Raw genomic sequence first — 21,356 nt, forward strand, 5'->3', positions numbered from 1 at the left:
ATGATGTTGATTGTTTTTCTAATGTTGAACCATCATTGCATAACTGAAATGAAGCCCACTTGGTCATAATGAATGGTTTTCTTGATATGTTGTTGTAGTCTATTGGCTAGGAATTTGTTGAAGATTTTGGCATCTATATTCATGAGGGATATTGGTCTGTAGTTTTCCTTTTGAGTGATGTCTTTGCCTGGTTTTGGTATCAAGGTTTTACTTGCTTCATAAAATGAGTTAGAGAAGATTCTATTCTTTTCTATGTTTTGGAATAACTTGAGAAGTAATGGTGTCAGTTCTTCTGTGAATGTTTGGTAGAAACCGTCTGGGTCAGGACATATTTTTTGGTAATTTTTTTTATGACATGTTCAATTTCTTCTTTTATTATGGATCTGTTCAAATTTTCCACATCAGTCTGTGTTGCTTTAGGTAAGTGGTGTGTTTCTAGGAATCTGTTCATTTCTGCCAGATTTTCAAATTTGTTGGAGTACAGTTCTTCATAGTATTTTGATATTATCCTTTTCATTTCAATCGTTCTGTTGTGATGTCACCCATTTTGTTTCTTATTTGTATAATTTGTATTCTCTCCCTCTTTTCCTTTGTTAAATTTGCCAGTAGTTTGTCAATTTTATTGATCTTTTCAAAAAACCAATTTCTGGTCTTGTTGATTTTTTCTTGTATTAATATTGTCCTTCTATTTTCTCTTTCATTTATTTCTGTTCAAATCTTTATTATGTCCTTTCTTCTGGTGACTGTATACAATTCTTTCTATTCTTTTTCCAGTTGTTGGTTTAAAGTGTTGATTTTAGGTATTTCTTCTTTTTTGATGTGTGCATTTTTTGCTATAAATTGGTGTCTGATCACTGCTTTTGCTGTGTCCCAAAGATTTTGATGTGTTGTGTTTTCATTCTCATTTGATTAAAGGAATTTTTACATTTCAATTTTTACTTCTTATATTACCCAGTCTTTCTCAAGGAAGGTGTTGATCTGTTTCCATGTGTTTACTGTTTTTCCATGGATCTTCCTATTACTTATTTCTAAATATACAGTATTGTGATCTGAGAAGATGCTTTGCAGTATTTTAATATTTTTAAATTTTTTAAGGCTTCTTTTATGGCCCAACATATGGTCTATCATAGAGGATGTTCCCTGTGCACAGAAAAATAATGTATATTGTGGTATTGTTGGATGAGGTGCTTTGTAGATGTCTATAAGGTCAAGTTGGTGGATTGTATGGTTTAACTCTTCTACATCTTCGTTGAGTGTCTTTCCAGTTCTAACTTTCATTGAAAGTGGTGTATTAAAGTTTCCCACTATGACTGTGGAGTCATCTATTTGAGTTTTCGACTCTTTTAAAGTCTGATTTATGTATTTTGGGGCTATTTCATTGGGTCCACAGATATTTATTATGGTTATATCTTCATGTTCAATTGATCCTTTAATCATTATATAATGTCCTTCCTTATCTCATATGGTGGTTTTTGTCTTAAAGTCTATTTGATCAGAAATTAATATTGCCACTCCTGGTCTTTTACAGTTGTCATTTGCTTGACATATCTTTTTCCAGCCTTTGATTTTTTTTTTTTTTTGTCTTTATCTCTAAGGTGTGTCTCTTGTAGGCAGCATATTGGTGGGTTCTATTTTCTTATTCAATCTGCAACCCTCCATCACTTGAGTGTGCATTTAATCTATTAACATACAGTGTAATTATTGACAAGTATGAATTGGATGTTATCATTTTGTTACGTGTTTCTTCATGGTGTCCCTGGTTTCTTTGTTCCATATTATTTTCTGTGCTGAGCTCCTTATGTTTATGAATGATGTTATCATTTCCTTTGTTGCTGTTGTTTTAGTATTTGATGAATATTTGTGCTTGTTCTCTTTTTTATTGTGATGTGAAGGTTTATCATTTTTCTTTGAGGTTACCCTGTGATTTATAATTTTCTCTCTAAGAAATTTTCTTAGAGAAAATTTTCACTCTCATTCTATCTTGCAACTCTCTTGACTTTCTCACCATTTAGAAGTTCTGTAACCACACAGTATTTTCCCTCTTTTTGGTTTGTAGATGTCCTCACTTGACAATTGATGCTTCTGTTTCCCTGTTTACAATGTTGTAAGCTTATTTTACTTTGGATATGTCCATAGCTGTTGTTTCTGGGTTATGTATCTTGTGTATTATTGGTTGATTGTCGTTTGCTATTTTTGGTTCTCAGTTCAAAGGACTCCCTTTAATATCTCTTATAAGGTTGGTCTGGTTTTAACAAATTCTCTTAATTTCTGGTCATCTGGAAATCTACTAATTTCATTATCATATTCGAGCAAGAATTTTCAGGGTATATAATTCTTTGTTGAAAATTTTTCTCTTTTATGCATACCATCCCATTGCCTTTTCGCTTGCATGGTTTCTGCTGAGAAATCAGAGCTTATTCTTACTGTTTGTCCTTTGTAAGTAACTTTTTGTTTTTTCCATGCTGCTTTCAGGATTCTTTCTTTGTCTTTAGTTTTAATGAGTTTGATGATGATATGCCATGGGGATTTTCTTTTGGGGTCTATCCTGTTTGTGGTTTTTACTTCCTGGATGGATATATTCTCATCTTTCATCATATCAGGGAAGTTCTCCTCCAACAAATCTTGGAAAATTTTCTCCGTGGTTCTATTTTTTTTCTTCCTGTTCTGGAATTCCATTGGCACCTAGGTTATTCCTTTTAATAGTATCCCACATGAACCTTAGGTTTTCTTCATTTTGTTTTGATCTTTTTTTCTGATTCATCTCTTTCCAAAGAAGTATTCAGGTATTTCTCTTCAATCTCAATTCTGTCTTCCATTACATCAATTCTACTCCTTTCCCCTTCCAATGTGTTGTTTATTTCTGTCAAATTTGTATTAATCTTCTGTATTTCTATCTGTCGATGTAGAATCATTTCTAATTTTTTAATTTATTTTGTCATTTTTTTCTTGTATCTTCTTCCAAAATTCTTCTAAGGTTTTTTTCTGTGTTTTCCTTGGTCTGTGTCTCAATCTTTTGAAGATACCTAAATATAATTCTTTTGAATTCTTTATCAGAGAGTTCCAATGCTGCTTCTTCCTCAGGGATGTGTTCTGGGTCTGTATCCTGTTCTATTGTTTCTACCACTTTATCTTGCTTCTTTGTGTCAACTGTGATAGTCTGTTGTCTCTGAGACATTGCAGCATTATTGTATTTAGATCTCTGTCAACTGTTTGTGAAGAGCAGCTAAGGGTAAGTCAGGGTCTTTTTGGTGGTTGTTTACTGTTGGTCCTTTGGTGGAGAATGAAGTGGTGGCTCTCACTCAGTAAGTGAAACTGCAAGAGGTTTGGGGGTAGTTTTGTCGTGCATGGAATGTTGCTGTCTTCCACTCTGCTAGACAAAAATAACAATTGAATAACCATTAACAAAGTAAAAGCAAATGGACAAAAAACACATCATTTAATCACACAGGAACAGTAACCAAAAAATAAGAAGTAAGGTGGGGGGGGGCTGCAATATCTGGGGATAGGGCAATAAGATAAATAAAATAGAAAAGTAGAATAATGAAGAAAAAAAGGGAAAAAACAAAAAGAAAAGCAAGGAACAGGGTTAACCATGAGAAAGAAAAAGAAAAATTGCAACCAGGAACAAGGAAATGAAACAAAGCTGAAGACTAGAACCTATGAGGGGAAGAATAAAGAGTAATAGTAAAAGGGCCAAAAGTAATAGAAATAGTAGTAGTTTTAAAACAGACAAAAACAAACAAACTGAAAAAGAAATAAATCAGGTGAGGACTGGGTGAGACAGTTAGGGATGACTTTACCTCTATTCACCAAGAGGGTGTGGGGTATTAGATTAACTAGGGTAATGTCACACCTTTTCAATCATCTGGGTCTGGAATGTACTTGGAGTTCCTGGCAAGTGGGGCTTGTTCTTAAATCCTTGGAATCTGGGAGAATGCTGTCACTTTAAATATCCAAAATGTTGAAGCCACTTGTAAACATTCAAAATGTCTGCACCATCTGTACAGACAAAAGTCCACAGCTCAGCCCACCTTCCTCTTTGCTGCTTCCTCTTTAGTTCCCTGGCTACCAGAGCAGTCCTCCGTGCAGGGCCAATTTTTAGGTTAATTCTTAGATCCTACCAGACTTGGCACTTTCCAAGCTGTCTGTGCCGTCAGGATCACTGCCAGACTGCAGCTCTGTATGTCTCCTTTTTTGGTACTTTCTTGCAAATTCTTCTGCTAGTTGAAGTTTAGTCCACCTCTATATCCTTCCCTTCAAGGTTCAGGGGTCCAGGATTACCTTCTGTATCTGTGTTAATTGATTCCCCTTTTCTTTGTTGAAGGGGGTCTCTGCAGTCTTTCTGCCTATTCCACCATCTTACCTGAACTTGCCGTTTCCATATTTTTTCAATTACTTTTAGCAGAACCTCTGTGCCCCTAAGCAATAAAAGCTGGACTCATATATGACATCATGTATTAAAGCCAACTCAATATGAATCAAAGACCAAAATATAAAAACTAAACCAAAAAACTTTTAGAAAACAAGGTTATAGTAATGCTTCAGAACTTGAAGTTTTTTTTTTTTTTCCATGAATTATTGGTTATGACACAAAACTATGAGCAACAAAAAGCAAAATGGGAATTCATCAACATCAAGAACTTTTACTTATCAAAAGATTTTACCGATAAAGTGATGAGACTACTGACAAATTTGGAAAAAAAAAATTGAAACTGTATCTGATAAGAGTTTAATATCTAGCACATAGCTTCATAAGAAAGTGACAAATAACCCCATTTAAAAATGGCCAAAGGACTGAATACAAATGAACAACAAACACCTGAAAAAATGTCAAAATATTAACTACTAGAAAAATGCAGATCAAAGCTACAATAAAGACCACATGGTATCTACTAGGATGAATACTTTTGAGAAATAATAATAATAATATCAAATGCTGGTGAGTATTTGAGAAATTGAATCACTCAATCATTGCTAATGGGAATGAGAAATTGTGCAGCTGCTGTGAAAACAGTTTGATGGCTTCTAAATAAAACAAAAACATTAAATATAAAATCACTATGTTATTCAGAATATCTACTCCTAGGTATTTGTCCATAAGAATTAACAACAGTGACCTAAACATGTATATGTAACCCAAGATCAGGAAGAAGACATGATGCTCACTTTCACCACTGCTGTTTAATATTGCACTGGAAGTTTAACCAGAGAAATAAGGTAAGAAAAAGAAACAAAAGACATCAAAGTCAGAAAAGTAGAAGTAAAACCATACTCTGATATTCTCTGATACTGTATATATAGAAAACCACAAAGAATCCACAAGAAAGTTACCAGAGCTAATAAACAGATTCAGCAAAGTCAGTGGCAGTGTACAAGACAACACCCGTAAATCAGTTGGGTTTCTTCAAATCAATGAGAAACGATCTGAAAATGAAATTAAGGACACTGATCCTTTTATAATAGTTTTCAAAAGAATAAAATATTTAGAAATAAACTTAAGAAAATGGAAAACATTTACACTGAAAACAATAGAACAGTGCTGAAAAAATTAAAAGGGATCTAAATAAAAGGAAAGTTCATGGATTGGAAGGCTTAATATTGCTATGATGTCAATTCTAATCAAAATATTCTACAGATACAAAGGAATTTCTCTTAAAATTCCAAGTCTTTTTTTTTTTTTTTTTTTTTGGAGAAATGATGAAGCTGATTCTTCAATAAATACAGAATTGAAAGTGATCCCAAATAATCTAAACAATTTGGAATTATTAAAAAAAAAAAAATCCGAGGAATCACACAATTAAATTTCAAAATGTATTACAAAACTACAGTAATCAAAACAATGTAGTGCTGATGTAAGGATAGACATATAGATCAATAGAATGGAATTGAAAATGCAGAAATAAACCCAGTTATGTATGGCCAAGTAAGTATTGATAACAGTGCTAAATTCATTCACTGACTAAAGAAGTTTCTTCAACAAATGGTGTTGGCACAACTGGATCTCCACAAGCAAAACATGAAGTTGGACCCATAATTCACACCATATTCAAAAATTAATTCAAAATTGATTTTAAAAATTAAAGACAGTGATTTTTTAACAACACCCATAAGCTTGAACTGACACTCTAATTCAGATAGTGTTTGTTTCTTTGGATTGAACTCAGAGCTGTTTCACTTGTGGACTGCCTATTCCGCAGGAAAACTTCTTATTTCCCAGGAAAACTTCTAGTCTCAGCCACTAATCTGGAAGCTAAGTTGTTTGGGGTTTCTGATCTTCCTCCTTTGTTTCACCCAGTGAGAAACTTTATTCTTTGAATGAACTGGCTTGAGGACAATGTCCCAGTATCCTCAGCCTACAACACCAGATATATAGCCTTCATCCTATAAGTATAGGCTGCACGGAGTAAGGGGAATACCAAAATTCTTATCCACATTCACAGGAATTTAGACTCTTCAACTTGGAAATTGAAGAGATGAAAAATTCATTTCCTAATTTCCTTTTCAGATTGTTCATTGCTGCTGTTGTTCCTGTTGTTAGGTGCCCTCAAGTCATCTCTGACTCATAGTGACCTTATGCACAGCAGAACAAAACACTGCTCACTCCTGTGCCAGCCTAACGATTCTTGCTATACCTGATCCCATAATTGCAGCCACTGTGTCAGTCCATCTTGTTGAGGGCCTTCCCCTTCTTTGTTGATGCTCCATTTTACCAAGCATGATATCCTTCTCCAAGTAATGGTTCCTTCTGACAACATGACCAAAGTAGGTGAGACGAGGCCTGGCCATTCTCCCTTCCAAGGCACATTCTGGCTGTATTTCATTCAGCACTGGTTTGTTAGTCCTTTTAGCAGACTGTGGTACTCTTAGCATTCTTCTTCAACACCACAACTCAAAAGCATCATTTCTTCTTTGGTCTTCCTTATTCATTGTCCAACTTTCACATACATAAGAGGTAATTGAAAATAACATGTCTTGGATTAGGCACACCTTAGTCTTCAAGGAGACATCTTTGCTCTTCAGTACTTGAAAAAGGTTTTTTGCAGCAGATTGCCCGATGCAATACGTTATTTGATATCTTTCCTGTGGCTTCCATTGTTGTTGATTGTAGAACCAAGTAATATGAAGTCCTTGACAATGTCAATCTTTTCTCCATTTATTGTGAAACTGTTTATTGGACCAGTTGTGAGGATTTTTGTTTTCTTTATATTGAGGAGTAATCCATACTATAGACTACAGTAGTCTTTAATCTTCATCAGTAAATGCTTCAAGTCCTCCTCACTTTCAGCAAGAAAGTTGTGTCATCTGTGTTGTCATGTTCTTCTTCATATAGTCCAGTTTCTCAGATTATTTTCTCAGCATACAAATTGAGTAAGTATGGTGAAAGAATACAACCTTGATGTACTACCTCCTTGATTTTGAACCATGCAGTATCCCCTTGTTCTGTTCAAATGATAGCCTCCTCATCTATGTTCAGGTCCCTCATGAGTACAATCATGTGTTCTGGAATTCCCATTCTTCTCAATATTATCCATAATTTACTATGATTCACACAATCAAATACTTTTGTATAGTCAATAAAACATAAGTAAACATCTTTCTGGTATTCTTTGCTTTCACCTAAGATCCATCTGACATCTGCAATGATAACCCTCATTCCACATCGTCTTCTGAGTCCAGATTGCATTTCTGGAAGCCCTCTGTCAATACACTGCTGCAACCATTTTCCAATTATCTTCAGCAAGAATTTACTTGCATGTGATATTATTGATACTGCTCTATAATTTCGATGTTCTGAGGGATCATCTTTCTTTGGAATGAGTACAAATATACATCTCTTCCAGTCAGTTGGCTAGGTAGCTGTCTTCCAAATCTCTTAGCATAGCTGAGTGAGTGCCTTTGGTGGGGCATGCATTTGTTGAAACATCTCAAGGGGTATTCCATCAATTCGTTGCTGGTGTATAGAAATTCAAACTCAAATAATTTTAGTCTGTTGATCCTACAACCTATAATTTTGCTCAATTTGCTTATTAATTCTAGTGTTTTCTTGTAAATTCCTTTGTACTTTCTATATAAGAGCCATGTCATTTGAACAAAGAGCTGTACTCTTTCCTTTTCAAATTGTAAGCCTTTTATTTCTGTGTCTTGTCTAATTGGTCTGGCTAGAACTTCTGGAGAAATGTTGAATAGCAGTGATGAAAGCTAGTATCTTTTTCTTGTTCTTAATCTTCTGGTGGTAGGGATGGGAGACATTTTAATCTTTCACTATGAAAATTGAGAATAATATTAGCTGTTGTTTTTTTCCCACCGTAAATTGCCTGTATCTTGTTGAAAAAGTTCTAATATTTCTAGATTTATCAGTGTCTTTGTTATGAAAAAGTGGTGTATTTTGTCAAAGTTTTTTCTGTATCAACTCAGATGATCAATTTTTTTTTTCCTTTCTATTATTAATGTAATGTGGTGTATTACATTGATTGATTTTCTTTTTTTTTGAACCATCCTTGCACTTCTGCAATAAATTCTACTTACTCACAATGTATAATTCTGTTAATATGCTATAGGATTAATTTTGCTAGTATTTTTTTGAGAATTTTTGCATCCACATTCATAAGAATTATGAATCTTTAACTTCCCTTTCTTGTGATGTTTTGATATAACTTTAATATTAGGGTAATACTATGTTCAGAATGAGTTAGAGAGTGATCACTTTTTTCTGGTTTTTGAAGAAGTGGGGAAGGATTACTATTATGAATTTAATTATGCCCCCCACAAATATGTGTTGTAAATTCTAACCTCTATGCCTGTGGTTATAATCCCTTTTAGGAATGGGTTATTTTTTATTTTCATGAGGTAAGTTAGTGTAGGGTGTGTCTTGAGTTCATTTTTTACAAGATATAAAAGGAGCAGATTAGGCAGGCAATTATGGTGGAAGGTAGATGCCACAGCACATGAAGATCACCAAAGAAGCAAGGAACAAGAACCAACAGTGAGGGAAAGCTTTCCCCTAGAGATGACACCCTGAATTCAGACTTCTAGCCTCCTAAAGTGTGAGAAAATAAATTTCTGTTTGCTAAAGCCATCGCCTTTTGGTATTTCTGTTATAACAGCACTAGATAACTAAGGCAATTACTATTAATTATTCTTTATAGGACTGGTAGAATTAATCAGTGAAGGCAGCTGGTCTTGGACTTTCCTTGGAAACCAAACACCCCTGCCAAAAAATATTATTCTTTCCTTCAGCTTAGGTAATTTCTGTGTTTTTTTTTTTGTTTGTTTGTTTGTTTGTTTGTCTGTTTTTTTAATAAGTCACTTGATCTAGGTTATCTGTTTTTTTCAGTGTATAATTGTTCATAGATTTCTCTGTACTCTTTTATTTTTTTTTTAAATTTCCATATGATGACTAATGATGTCCTACCTTTATTGTTGATTTTAGTTATTTATTTTTAATCTTTTCAAAGAACCGATCTTTGATTTTTGTTAGTAAGGTTCTTTTCCCCCACCCCTCTATTTCATCCATCTTTAATCTTTATGGTTTCTTCCCTTCTCTTACAGTATATTAAAAAAGAAAAAGAAAATCACTGCCATCAAGTCAATTCTGATGCATAGTGACCGCTTCTTAGGTTTCTGAGGCCATATCGCTATGGAACTACATTGCCTAGTTTTCATTCTGTGAAGTGGCTGCTGGGTTTAAACCACCAGTCTTCTGGTTAGTAGTCAAATGCCTTAGGCACTACACCACCAGAGCTCCTATAAATTGCAGTTATTGAATTGAAATCATTATTTTTTAATGTGGGTATTTACAACTCTAAATTTCACTTTCAACACTATTTGTATATTACCAACAATTTGGTGTGTTGAATTCTTGTTTCCATTAATTTCTAAGTTTTTTTTTTTTTTTTTTTAATTCTCTTTGTGGTTTCTTCTTTAGACTTATTGATTGTTTACATACATGCTAATTATTATGTAGTTGTTAATTTTCTACTTTTGTTTCTCTTAGTGATTCTTGCCTTCTTTATATTGTGGTTAGGAAACATATTTCATATAATTGTGATATTTTTAAATTTATTGAGACATGTTTTGTGGCCTAAAATATGGCCTATACTGGACAATGATCCATGTACCCTATTGAAGAATGTGTATTTTGGTATTTTGGGGTGGAGTGTACTATATTTGTCTGTTAGGTTTATTTTATTTTTTGTTGTTGTTATTTGCTGTCGAGTTAGACCCAACTCATAGTAACCCTTCCTTGGGTTTCTGAGGTAGTATCACTACAGAAGTAGATTGCCCAACCTTCCTTCTGAGGAGTGGCTGGTGAGTTTGAACTACCAGCCTTCTGGTTAGCAGTCAAGTGCCTTAGGCATAGTGTTCTTTAATTTCTCTGTTTCCTTATTAATCTTTTGTCTAGCTGTTTTCTCCATTATTAAAAGTGGTATATTGAAGTCTCCAACTATTTTTTAAGAACCATCTATTTTGCCCTTCAATTCATTCTTTGTTCTCTGTTTATTGGTGAGTATGTTTGTAATATTTATACATCTTAGTGAATTTGTCCCTTTATCAATGTATAGTATCTTTTTTTTGTCTCTTGTATTAGTATTGCTTTAAAATATATTTGGTTGGTATGAATGTACTCAACCCTAGATCTCTTGTGTTTGTTATTTGTATGGATTATCTATTTCCATCCTTTCATTTTCAGCTACTTGTGATTTTGAATCTAATAAAAATGTCTGTGTACCATGTATAGTTGGAACATATTTTTTAATTCATTCTGTCAATATCTGTCATCTGATTAAGAATTTATTCCATTTATATTAAAGTGATTGCTGATAAAGAAGAACATTCTTTGACATTTTGCTATTTTATTTTCATATGCTTCACTTTCCCTAATTTCCACTATTACTTTGTTTTGAGTTGAATTTCCTGTTGTTTAAAATCTTTAGATATTTCCCTCTTGATTATAGTTGGTATTATGTTTCACATCCTAAATTTATGACAATTTAGTTTTACTTGACACCAAGTTAATATCCATAGTATACAAAACTCTGCTTCTATTTGGTTTCTTCCCTTTCTCATGTTGTTGTTAAAAATTAGATATTTATATGTTACCTGTTAATCTTGTGGAGAATGCCCATATATTATGAGTTGCTACTCTTTCTTTGCTTTCAGTATTCTCTTTTTGTCTTTCTGCAGTTTAAATATAATGAATTTAGTGTGAATCTCTGTGAGTTTATTCTACTACGCATTTATACAACTTCCTGAATGTGTAGCTCAATATCATTCATCAAATTTGGGAAATTTTTTTATCATTATTACTTCAAATATTCCTGCCCATTTCTCTTTCTTTTCCATCTGGAGGTTTCATAATGGATATTTTATTCTGTTTGATTGTGTTCCACATACTCTTTAGTCTCTCTTCACTCTCCTTCATTCTTTTGTATTCTTTTCCTCCATATACTGAATGATTTCTATAGTCTTACTTTTAAATTCCTTGAGTTTGTATTTTACCTGTTAAAATCTGTTATTTAACTTTCTAATTATTTTATTTGTTTCAGGCATTATACTCTGCAGCCCCAGAACTATTTGGTTCTTCTAAAGTTTAATTGATTTAACATTCAGGTGAAAATATATACAGAAGAAGATACACTATTTCAACAATTCCTACATGTAAATTTTAATCACATTAATTACATTATGCAAGTTGTGAATAATCTTCACTGTACTTTTACAAACTATCACACCTCCTTTAACATAATTGTAATGTCCCCTAGGCTTCTCAACTTATCTTTCAAGTTGTTGTGGTCAGTTTGATTCTATTTGGATAATTATTTAAAAGAGCACAATGCTCAAGGCAAACATGCTTTACTAATTAAGCTAAATTAGTGTTGTTGTTTTTTTTCAAACACTGCTTAAGAGGATAGTTTTGTTTAGAAATTTAAGGTTTAAAGATCAAGACAATAGTTTGAGGGGTTCGTCCAGCCTTAATGTTTCCAGAAATTCTGAATTCTACTAAGAACTTGAAATTATTTTCTACGTTTTTCACCTTTTGTTCTAGATTTGGTAAGGCCTGATCAAAACATTCAGTAAAGGTAACAAGGCACTCTCCAGTTCTTCTAGTCTCATGACATAAGAGCTGTTCATGGAGGCAATAGATATGCATTAAATTTCTCCCTTTGTTTCCTGATTCTACTTTTTCCTCCACTGTTCAGGTAAAAAGACTCCAATTGCTGTATCTTTAATGGCCACTTGCAAGCTTTTAAGAATCAAGCACTACATAATGAACTAATATGTAGAATAGATGTACTGAAAGACAACATGAGAGCAATTGACCAGGATGTCCCATGACATCATGCTGTTTGCTTCCTTTTTGTAATTTCTACTGCAAAAAAAAAAAACAAACATATTTTTTTCAATTTGTTTAAACATCATTTTTCCTCATTTTATTTAATTCATTTTCTATATTTTTCTTTATATTTGAGCATAATTAAGATGGTTGTTTTAAAGTCTTTTTATTATAAATAATGTCAGAATTTCCTCCTGGATAATTTCCTATCAATTAATTTTATTTCTTTGAATGGGTATACTATCCTGTTTCTTGTAAACTTTTATAAGAACTAGCTTTTGAATTTTATAATGTAATTGTAATAGTAATACGATTCTGAAATTCCTTAAAGTTTGGTGAAGTTTTTGGGTTATTAAAGGCTATTCATTTGTTTAATCTTTCTTCTATTTTTGCAAACACTGTATTCCTTGTGGTGTGTAATGGCTGAAGTTTCTTTTCCTTTAGCTTTTGTTCAGTTAATGATTTGGCAGAGATATCCTGGAGTGTCAATAGCTAAAATAAAGAAGCAAACAAATAATAAGAAACTAGTGAACAACGAATAACAAAATAGTCTTCTATCAATCTTTGTAAATTAGCTCTGTGCTTGAATACTCCATCAGCACTTGATGAGGGTTACTTCAAACCTATGTATCAGGCTGAGTTGAAAATTTATAGTCTTCTAGCATGAATCTTGCCCTGAGCATAAGTGCAGCATTTTAAATTACATCCACCTCCCATATACATAAATTATTTTGAATGTTCTAATTTCCTAATGAAACTTTGCACATCTTTTCATCCAGCACGGCTGTCAGCTGTTATCTTTTTGCAAAGGTGTCTGCTGGTTTTCAGTAAATTTAACAATATTTTTGAGCAGTATCCACTACTTTTCTTGCCTGAGTGAGTTCTTTCAGTGAAACAGAAACAATATATTTTCATCTTCTATAAGCTCACAGACATGTTGGAGAAGTTACACAAAATAATTTGTGAATAAGGTCTATTTTATCTCTGTAGCCGCAAAGACAAGGGTCAAAAGTAGGGAACATGAATCAGTCTCAATATAGCTGTTGAGTTTTGGAGAAGATAGGGAAGTGGTTTGAAATCATGCATGGTTTAAAATCAGGAAGGGTATATATCAGGGTTGTATCCTTTCACCATACTTATTTAATCTGTATGTTGAGTAAATAATCTGAGAAGCTGAACTGCAGGAAGTAGAATGCTACATCAGGATTGGAGGGAAACTCATTAACAACCTGTGATATGCAGATGACACAACCTTGCTTGCTGAGAGTGAAGACAATTTAATGCACTTATTGATGAATGTCAAAGACTACAGTCTTCAGTATGGGTTATGCCTCAGAATAAAGAAAACAAAAAATCCTCACAACTGTACCAATAAGCAACATCAAGATAAATGGGGAAAAGTTTGAAGTTGTCAGGAATTTCATTTTACTTGGATTCACAATCAACACCCATGGAAATAGCAGTCCAAAAAATCAGACATCATATCGCACTAGCCAAATATGCTGCAAGAAAACCTCTTTAAAAGGTTAAGAAGTCAAGATGTCACTTTGAAGGCTAAAGTGAGCCAAACTCAAGCCATAGATATTTCCAATTGCCTTATATGCAGGCAAAAGCTTGACAATGAATAAGGAAAATCAAGAAAAAATGATGTCTTCGAATTGTGGTTTTGGTGAAGATACTGAAAATAACATGGGGGGCCTGAAGAATGAACAAATCTGTCCTGGAAGAAATACAGCCATAATTCTCCTTAAAAGCAAGAATGGCCAGACTTCATCTCACCTACTTTGGTCATGTTGTTAGAAGGGACCAGTCCTTGGAGAAGTTATCATAGTTGGTGAAGCAGAGGATCAGTGAAAGAGGGGAAGATCCTCAATAAGATGTATTGAAACAATGGTAGTGATAACAAACTCTGGCGTAACAGAGATTGAGGATGGCACAGGACTGGGCAGTGTTTCATTCTGTTGTACATATAAGGTAACAGTGAGTTGTAGCTGATTTGATGGCACCTAACAACAACATACTCAAGGTCATACCTTGGCATTAGTGGATTTGTTTTAACTTTTTTTTTTTTTTTTCATCTTGAACTTTCATGTAGGTAATTGATGGTCTATTCTGAAGTTATGCTCTGGCCTTCTTCTGACTGATGATATTGAGTTTCTTAACACAGATATAGTCTATTTGAGTCCTGTGTATTCCATCTGGTGAACTCCACATGTTATGTTATTGGGAAAAAAAAAAAGAAAAAAAAACATTTGCAGTAAATAAGCAATTAGCTTTGAAGTATGCATCATGAGATCTCTGCATATTTCTGTGAGGAAGGTCATATTTTCCACCCCCTGATCTTTCCTCTTTGTTTCCAGTTTTCACATTGCATTGACCAGTAACCATCAATACATTTTGACTGCATGTTTGATCAATTTCAGACTATATAAATAAGTAAAAGCTTTGAATTCTTTCATGTGTGGCATTAGTTGTTGATACAGAAATTTGAATGGAAATATTAACTAGTCTTCCTTGCAGGTGTATGGATATTATCCTATCACTGGCAACATGTGCTTCAGATAGATTTTGAGATGATCTTTTTGGTGATTATGTGATGCCAATCCACTATAATGAGTCATTCTTAGCATAGTAGACAATATGATTTTCAGATTAAAAATGGTCAATACTAGTATATTTTAGCTTATTGATAGCAAAGCTATAGAACTTTATGATGTCCAGTTTTCCTACACTCATGCTTCATACATTCAATGTTCTGATTATTAATGGATTTTTGCTGCTGTATCTTCTCATTTTGAGTAGCATCACATCAGTTGGTGAATGTTCTTAAAACTTTACTCCATCCATCTCATTAAGGTTTACTCTACTTTGAGGAGGCATCTTTTCCCTAGTTGTGTTTTGTGTGCATTCTAACTTCAGGGGCTAATCTTCCAGCACTACTGTCAGACAATGTTTCATTGTTATTCATAAAGGTTTTGTTGGACAACTTTTTCTGAAATAGATCACCAAGCATCCTTCCTAGTCTGTCTCAGTCAGGAAGCTCTGCTGACACTAATTCACCTTGATTGCCATATTGGTATTTGAAATATCTGTGGCATACCTTCCAGCATCATAGCAACACACAAGCCACCACAGTATGAGAAACAAACAGACAAGTGGTGGCTAATTGTTTTATGTTCCTAGAAATGTTTTCTTTTCTTCCCCCTCCCCCACTATTTGTTATTGTTATGTTCCATCAAGTCAATTTCTACCTATAGCAACACTATAGGACAAGGTCAAACTGTCCTATAGGGTTTCTAAGCCTTTAATTAAAAAGAAAAAAAAAAAAAAAAAAAAAAATCTGAAATATGGGTGAAAGCATACTGAGCAAAACAGTTTTCCATTCAACAGTTTATACACATTTTGTTTCATGTCACTGACTGCAATCTGCACAATTTACCATAACTCATCTCTCACTTCCTCCCTGTGTATAGTTTTCATTCCTCCTTTCCTAACACTCTCTGCATTCTCAACTTTGCAGTTGGGCAAATGCTGCTCATTTCACCTCAAATTGTTGATCTTTGTAAAGAAGTGAAATATAGTATTTACAAATAAATCTTTTTTAATCTAAAAACTCAAATATTTCTTATTTGTTATCACTATTGTGGACAACACATTCTTAATTTCATTCAGGAAAGAAAAAAAAGTAATAAAAAAAAATTAAGAGATTGAAAAATTGAAGAATAAATCCTGGCATAGACAGTGAGAAGGCATCATAGCAAGAGATACCCACATAAATCATTAAGATTACATGCTGATTTATATTAAGTCTCAAAATATGATAAGTATTAACCACTTAAAATAAATTATTCCATTCTTATTAATGTTGGTTTTAGATCTTGTGTCACAACTATTATCTGTCTTCTCTTTAGCAAATAAACCAAACTTTTGAGGTCTTATTTTATAATCACATCCCTGTAGAACTTTATTAGATTCACTGTTTTGTGTCTGTTATGAAAATGATCCCTTTTAAATGTGAGGCCTTCCATGTACTAAAGAGCTAATTCAGCAAATCTCTGTGACATTTAAAAATATGGTGTAATAAATGATTAGAGGAACAGAAATCAAAGAGCAAATGGATGAAATAAACTTTTTTTTTTTTTTTTTTCTTATGATGTATTGATCTTTTTTGGTAATTTCAGGAAAGTTTTTTCTTGATTCGCAAGTTCATTATGCAACAAAATTGATAAAAAGTCAGACTTCTTTTGTCAGCCATTCTGGATAAAAATTTTCCATGAGCCCAGCAGCTCAGCTACACAATAGGTATGTATTTTAATAAGCCTCTATTTCCACTCTAGGAAGTGTAACTATTGATCTTGATAAACTGTTTTATTTTTCCAGGGAAATCTTATTTCTAAAATTACAGTTTAGAGGGTGGTTTATGAAAAGGGCCCCAAGAGTGAATTATTCTTTTGAGGTACCAGCACCTTCTTAGAGATGAAAAAAAAAAAAAAAAAGATATGTAGTCTGCAGCAAGGAGCTCATTAAAAAACATTCAGAAATTGGCCTATCTCTTCCATTCCTCTTTCAATCTTGTATACTGATTTTGTGACCAGTGCCAGGTGCTTTGAAAGCATTTCTAATTTCTTTTTATAAGCATAGAGATGGGAAGGGTGTTACTGAGGAAGTCAGAATTGTTGTTATAAAGAAAGTGATAACATATATCTCCTTACTGTGTACAACTCCTCTCCCCTGAGCACAAAACTTTGAGGAGCATGAACTGGCAGCCTGCTTCAGGATGTGTGCCAGAGGTTATTGACACCTGGGTTGTTGATATGGTGTGTGTGTGTGTGTGTGTGTTAGGACTCAGTAGTACTGAAAGCAAACTAAAGAAGTGACGTTTGTGGAGAAAGGGAAACTTATGTGAGCTTTATTCTCATCAGGTGCAAAGTCAAATGAGTGATGGAGACCCAGAAATGGTGAAAATCAAGGGCTATATGTAGAATTAGAGGACTAAAACTGAATGGGTATGGAAGAGGATGAATCTGACATAAAGTTAAACTTCACTTACCTAGAAAATATATCCTTACTTCTGTAAGAATATTCTGTGAGCATTACCCTGGATTTCCAAGATACTCGCAATGTAAAATACAAACATTTTATCTCTCTAATAGTTTATTTGTGTTATTGTTTATGGCATCAAATACAGTGAAACTATTCTCATGGAAAAAAGCATCAAACGTACAGTCAAAAGTAGGAAATATATATATATTTTTTTTTGGTTGTTGTTGTTGTTGTTATGTGCTGTCAAGTAGGACCCAACTCATAGCTACTTCTCCTTGGGTTTCCAAGGCAATATCACTATGGAAGTAGATTGCCCAAACTTCCTTCCAAGGAGTGGCTGGTGGGTTTGATCCGTTGGCCTTCTGGTTAGCATTCAAGTGCCTTAGGCACTATGCTACCAGAGCTCTCTCTCTCTCTCTCTCTATGTATGTGTGTATATATATATATATAGCTTCTATTATTATCACTAGTAAATATTTAGTGCACTGTATTTTGGGGTAATATGTAATATGTAAAAGGAAAAAGCTAAGATTATGCAGGACAGAATATAAACTGGATTAGAGGGATAAAGTATACTAACAAAACCAAAAGCAAGAAAACACAGGATGTCCAGAAAAGGGCCAAGTTAGAGCAGGAGTAAGTAAAGAAGGTGGTCTCAAATGGAGTATATTGAAACGTCCAAATAATCTGTATTTTGTCACATAGTCTTTCATTTGAAACTTTGAACTTGCAACTGCCATGCAGAGTGATCCTGAAGAATAGAGTTATGGCAACAGTGGTTGACATAGAGTCCTAGCATTTAATATTGTGGTGAGAAATGTCCTATATGCAAGCACAATAGTTGAACTTGAAAACAAAATTTGAAATTCAGTTTCTGTGTCTTCCTTGACATCCAGGATGCCCAGTGTTAAGCTATATACTTTTTTTGGATAGTTCACAATAAAGTAGGAATTAAAAATACAGTAGTTAAATAGAAAGTAATGAGTGAGAAATAAAATAACTTCATTAGTTGGTCTAATTTCCCACATATCCATCAAAGACTATTTTACAAAAGCCACAGATTTACCTTGCCTGATAAAACAGTTCAATTAAAGTTTGGTTGTGGTTATACTGAATTATTTATGAGTGAGAGGTTTTATGACATGACTTCATCTAATATTGGAGAAATTTCTAAGACAGCTACATGGTCAACTATCTGGAAGAGATCTATCTATATTTGTGCCAATTTCAAAGAAAGGTGATCCAATAAAATGTGGAAATTATCAAACTATACATACTATTAATACCTCATGGGTGTAAAATTTTTCTGAAGATAATTCATATATGGTTGCAGCAGCACATTGGCAGGGTACTTCCAGAAATTCAAGGTGGATTTAGAAGAGTATGTGAAACTGGGGATATCATTGCTGATGTTAGATAGATCTTGGCTGAAAGCAAAGAATATCAGAAAGATGTTTACTTGTGTTTTATTATCTATGCAAAGGCATTCAACTAAGTGGGCCATAACAAATTATGGATAGCATTGAAAATAATGGGAATTCCAGAATATTTAATTTTGCTCATGATGAACCTGCACATAGAACAAGAGGAAGTTGTTTGAACAGAACAAAGGGATACTGAATGGTTTAAAATCAGGAAATGTGTGTGTCAGGGTTGAATCTTTTCACCCTACATATTCCAAAGTGTGCTGAACAAATAATCCAAGAAGTAGGACTTTATGAAGAAGAACATAGCATCAGGACTAGAATAAGACTCATGAACCATCTACAATGTAAAAATGACACAACCTTACTTGTTGAAAGTGAAGATGACGGAAATTACTTACTGATGAATATTAAAGACTACAGTCTGCATTATGGATTACATCTTAATATAAAGAAAACAAAAATCCTCACAACTGGACCAATAAGCAACATCATGGTAAATGAAGAAAATATCGAAGTTGACAGGGATTTCATTTTACTTGGATTGGCAATTAACACTCATGGAAGCAACAGCCAAGAAATCAAATGATATATTTCAGTGAGCATATCTACTGCAAAAGAGCTCTTTAAAGTGTTAAAGAGAAATGATATCACTTTGAAGACTAAGGTACTCCTCCTGACCCAAACCATGATATTTTCAATAGCTTCATGTGCATGGAAAGCTTGATAATGAATAAATATTGAAGAAGAATTGATGACTTTGAGTCATGTTGTTGCTGAAGAATATTGAAAAAATTGTAGACTGCCAGAAGAATGAACAAATCTTTCTTGGAAGAAGTGCAGTTAGAAGCTCCTGGGAAGCAAGAATGACCAGAATTCATGTCACCTATTTTGGTCATGTTGTCAGAAAGGACCAGTTCCTGGGGAAGGTTATCATGCTTGGTAAATTAGAAGGTCAGTGTAAAAAGAGAATAATTTCAATGAGATGGAATGACACAGTGGCAGCCACAAAGGGCTCAAGTATAGCAAAGTTTGTGTGAATGGCACAGGACCAGGTATTGTTTTGTTCTGTTGTACATAAGGTCTCTTTGAGTCTGAGCCAGCTTTATGGCACTTAACAATAACAATATTAGAATGAAAAGTAATAAAGTACACCCAACTCTCTCTCAAATACTTAAGGAACTCATTTCAATTTACCTGTACTCTCAATAGTAATAAACAAGAATATTTTTATAAGGAATAATACTGGAACTATTATTCACTTTCTTTCAAAGACATTGGATATTGTAATATACCTGAGTTTAGAATGTTTACAGGAATAGTGACAATAATTAGTCAAGAAATGTTATATATACATATATACATACATACATATATATATATATATATATATATACACATATATATGCACACATACATATATATATACATATACATATATACATATACATACATACACACACACACACACACACACACATACATATATATGATATTCAAGAGTATATTTTCTGCCATTATGGACACAGAAAATAAGACACTGTCAAGAGTTTGTGAAAGAGAAGTAAGAAAGTAATAAAGAAGTAATAGTGGAGGAAGTTTTTTGAAGCATAAAATATCTAAAGAAGAGAAAAAAAAGAGGAGAGGAAGCATCTGTTCTGGGCTTGAATGATGAAATATAAACAGAATGTAGTCAGATGGAGGAAAAAGGAAGTAGGAGTAAGGAAGGGAATTTCAGCAAGTGTGGAGTTGGATCGGAAGAAACAGCACAGACCTGGCAGCAGGCTCAATTACATCTTGTTCATGAATGGCTTGATTGTTTATACACTCTTTATTTACTTGGTAATTTCTCTATATAACTCAACCACTAACACTGAATTGATTCTGCCTCATAACAACCCTATAAGACAGAGTATAACTGACTCAATAGAGTTTCCAAGCCATAAATCTTTAATCTTGTGTGAATGGCACAGGACCAGGTAGTGTTTTGTTCTGTTGTACATAAGGTCTCTTTGAGTCCAAGCTCAATGGCACTTAACAACAACAATATTAGAATGAGAAGTAATAAAGTACAACCAGACTACAACGAAGACTGCTTAAGTAGAAGCTGGTGTATTCGGACAGCTAACCTTTTGGTTAGCAGCCAAATGCTTTAAGCACTATGCCATCAGAGCTCCCTAAGGTCTATATAATACATCTATAAATAATCTTAGGAGTTCTAGTGGTGTAGTGCTTAAGGCACTACTAACAAGAGACTGGCAGTTCAAACCCACCAGCCACTCATCAAAAGGAAGATTTGGCAACCTACTTCTGTAGAGATACCACCTCAGAAACACAAGGAGGGGTCACTATGAGTTGTAAACGGCTCGAAGGCACTGATTATTTTTTTGTATAAATAATCTTGGTTTCTTAGATTTTGTGATATATAACAATGAACAATCAAATGATATCATGAACCTAAATTAAAATTATCACATATTTGAAAATTGATTAAAATTTGAGCAGACTCAAGAATTGGCCATATATATATATATATATATATATATATATATATA

This window comes from Orycteropus afer, unplaced genomic scaffold (assembly GCF_000298275.1).
Source record: "Orycteropus afer afer isolate SDZICR_OR568_19922 unplaced genomic scaffold, OryAfe1.0 scaffold00004, whole genome shotgun sequence".
NCBI lineage: Eukaryota > Metazoa > Chordata > Mammalia > Tubulidentata > Orycteropodidae > Orycteropus > Orycteropus afer.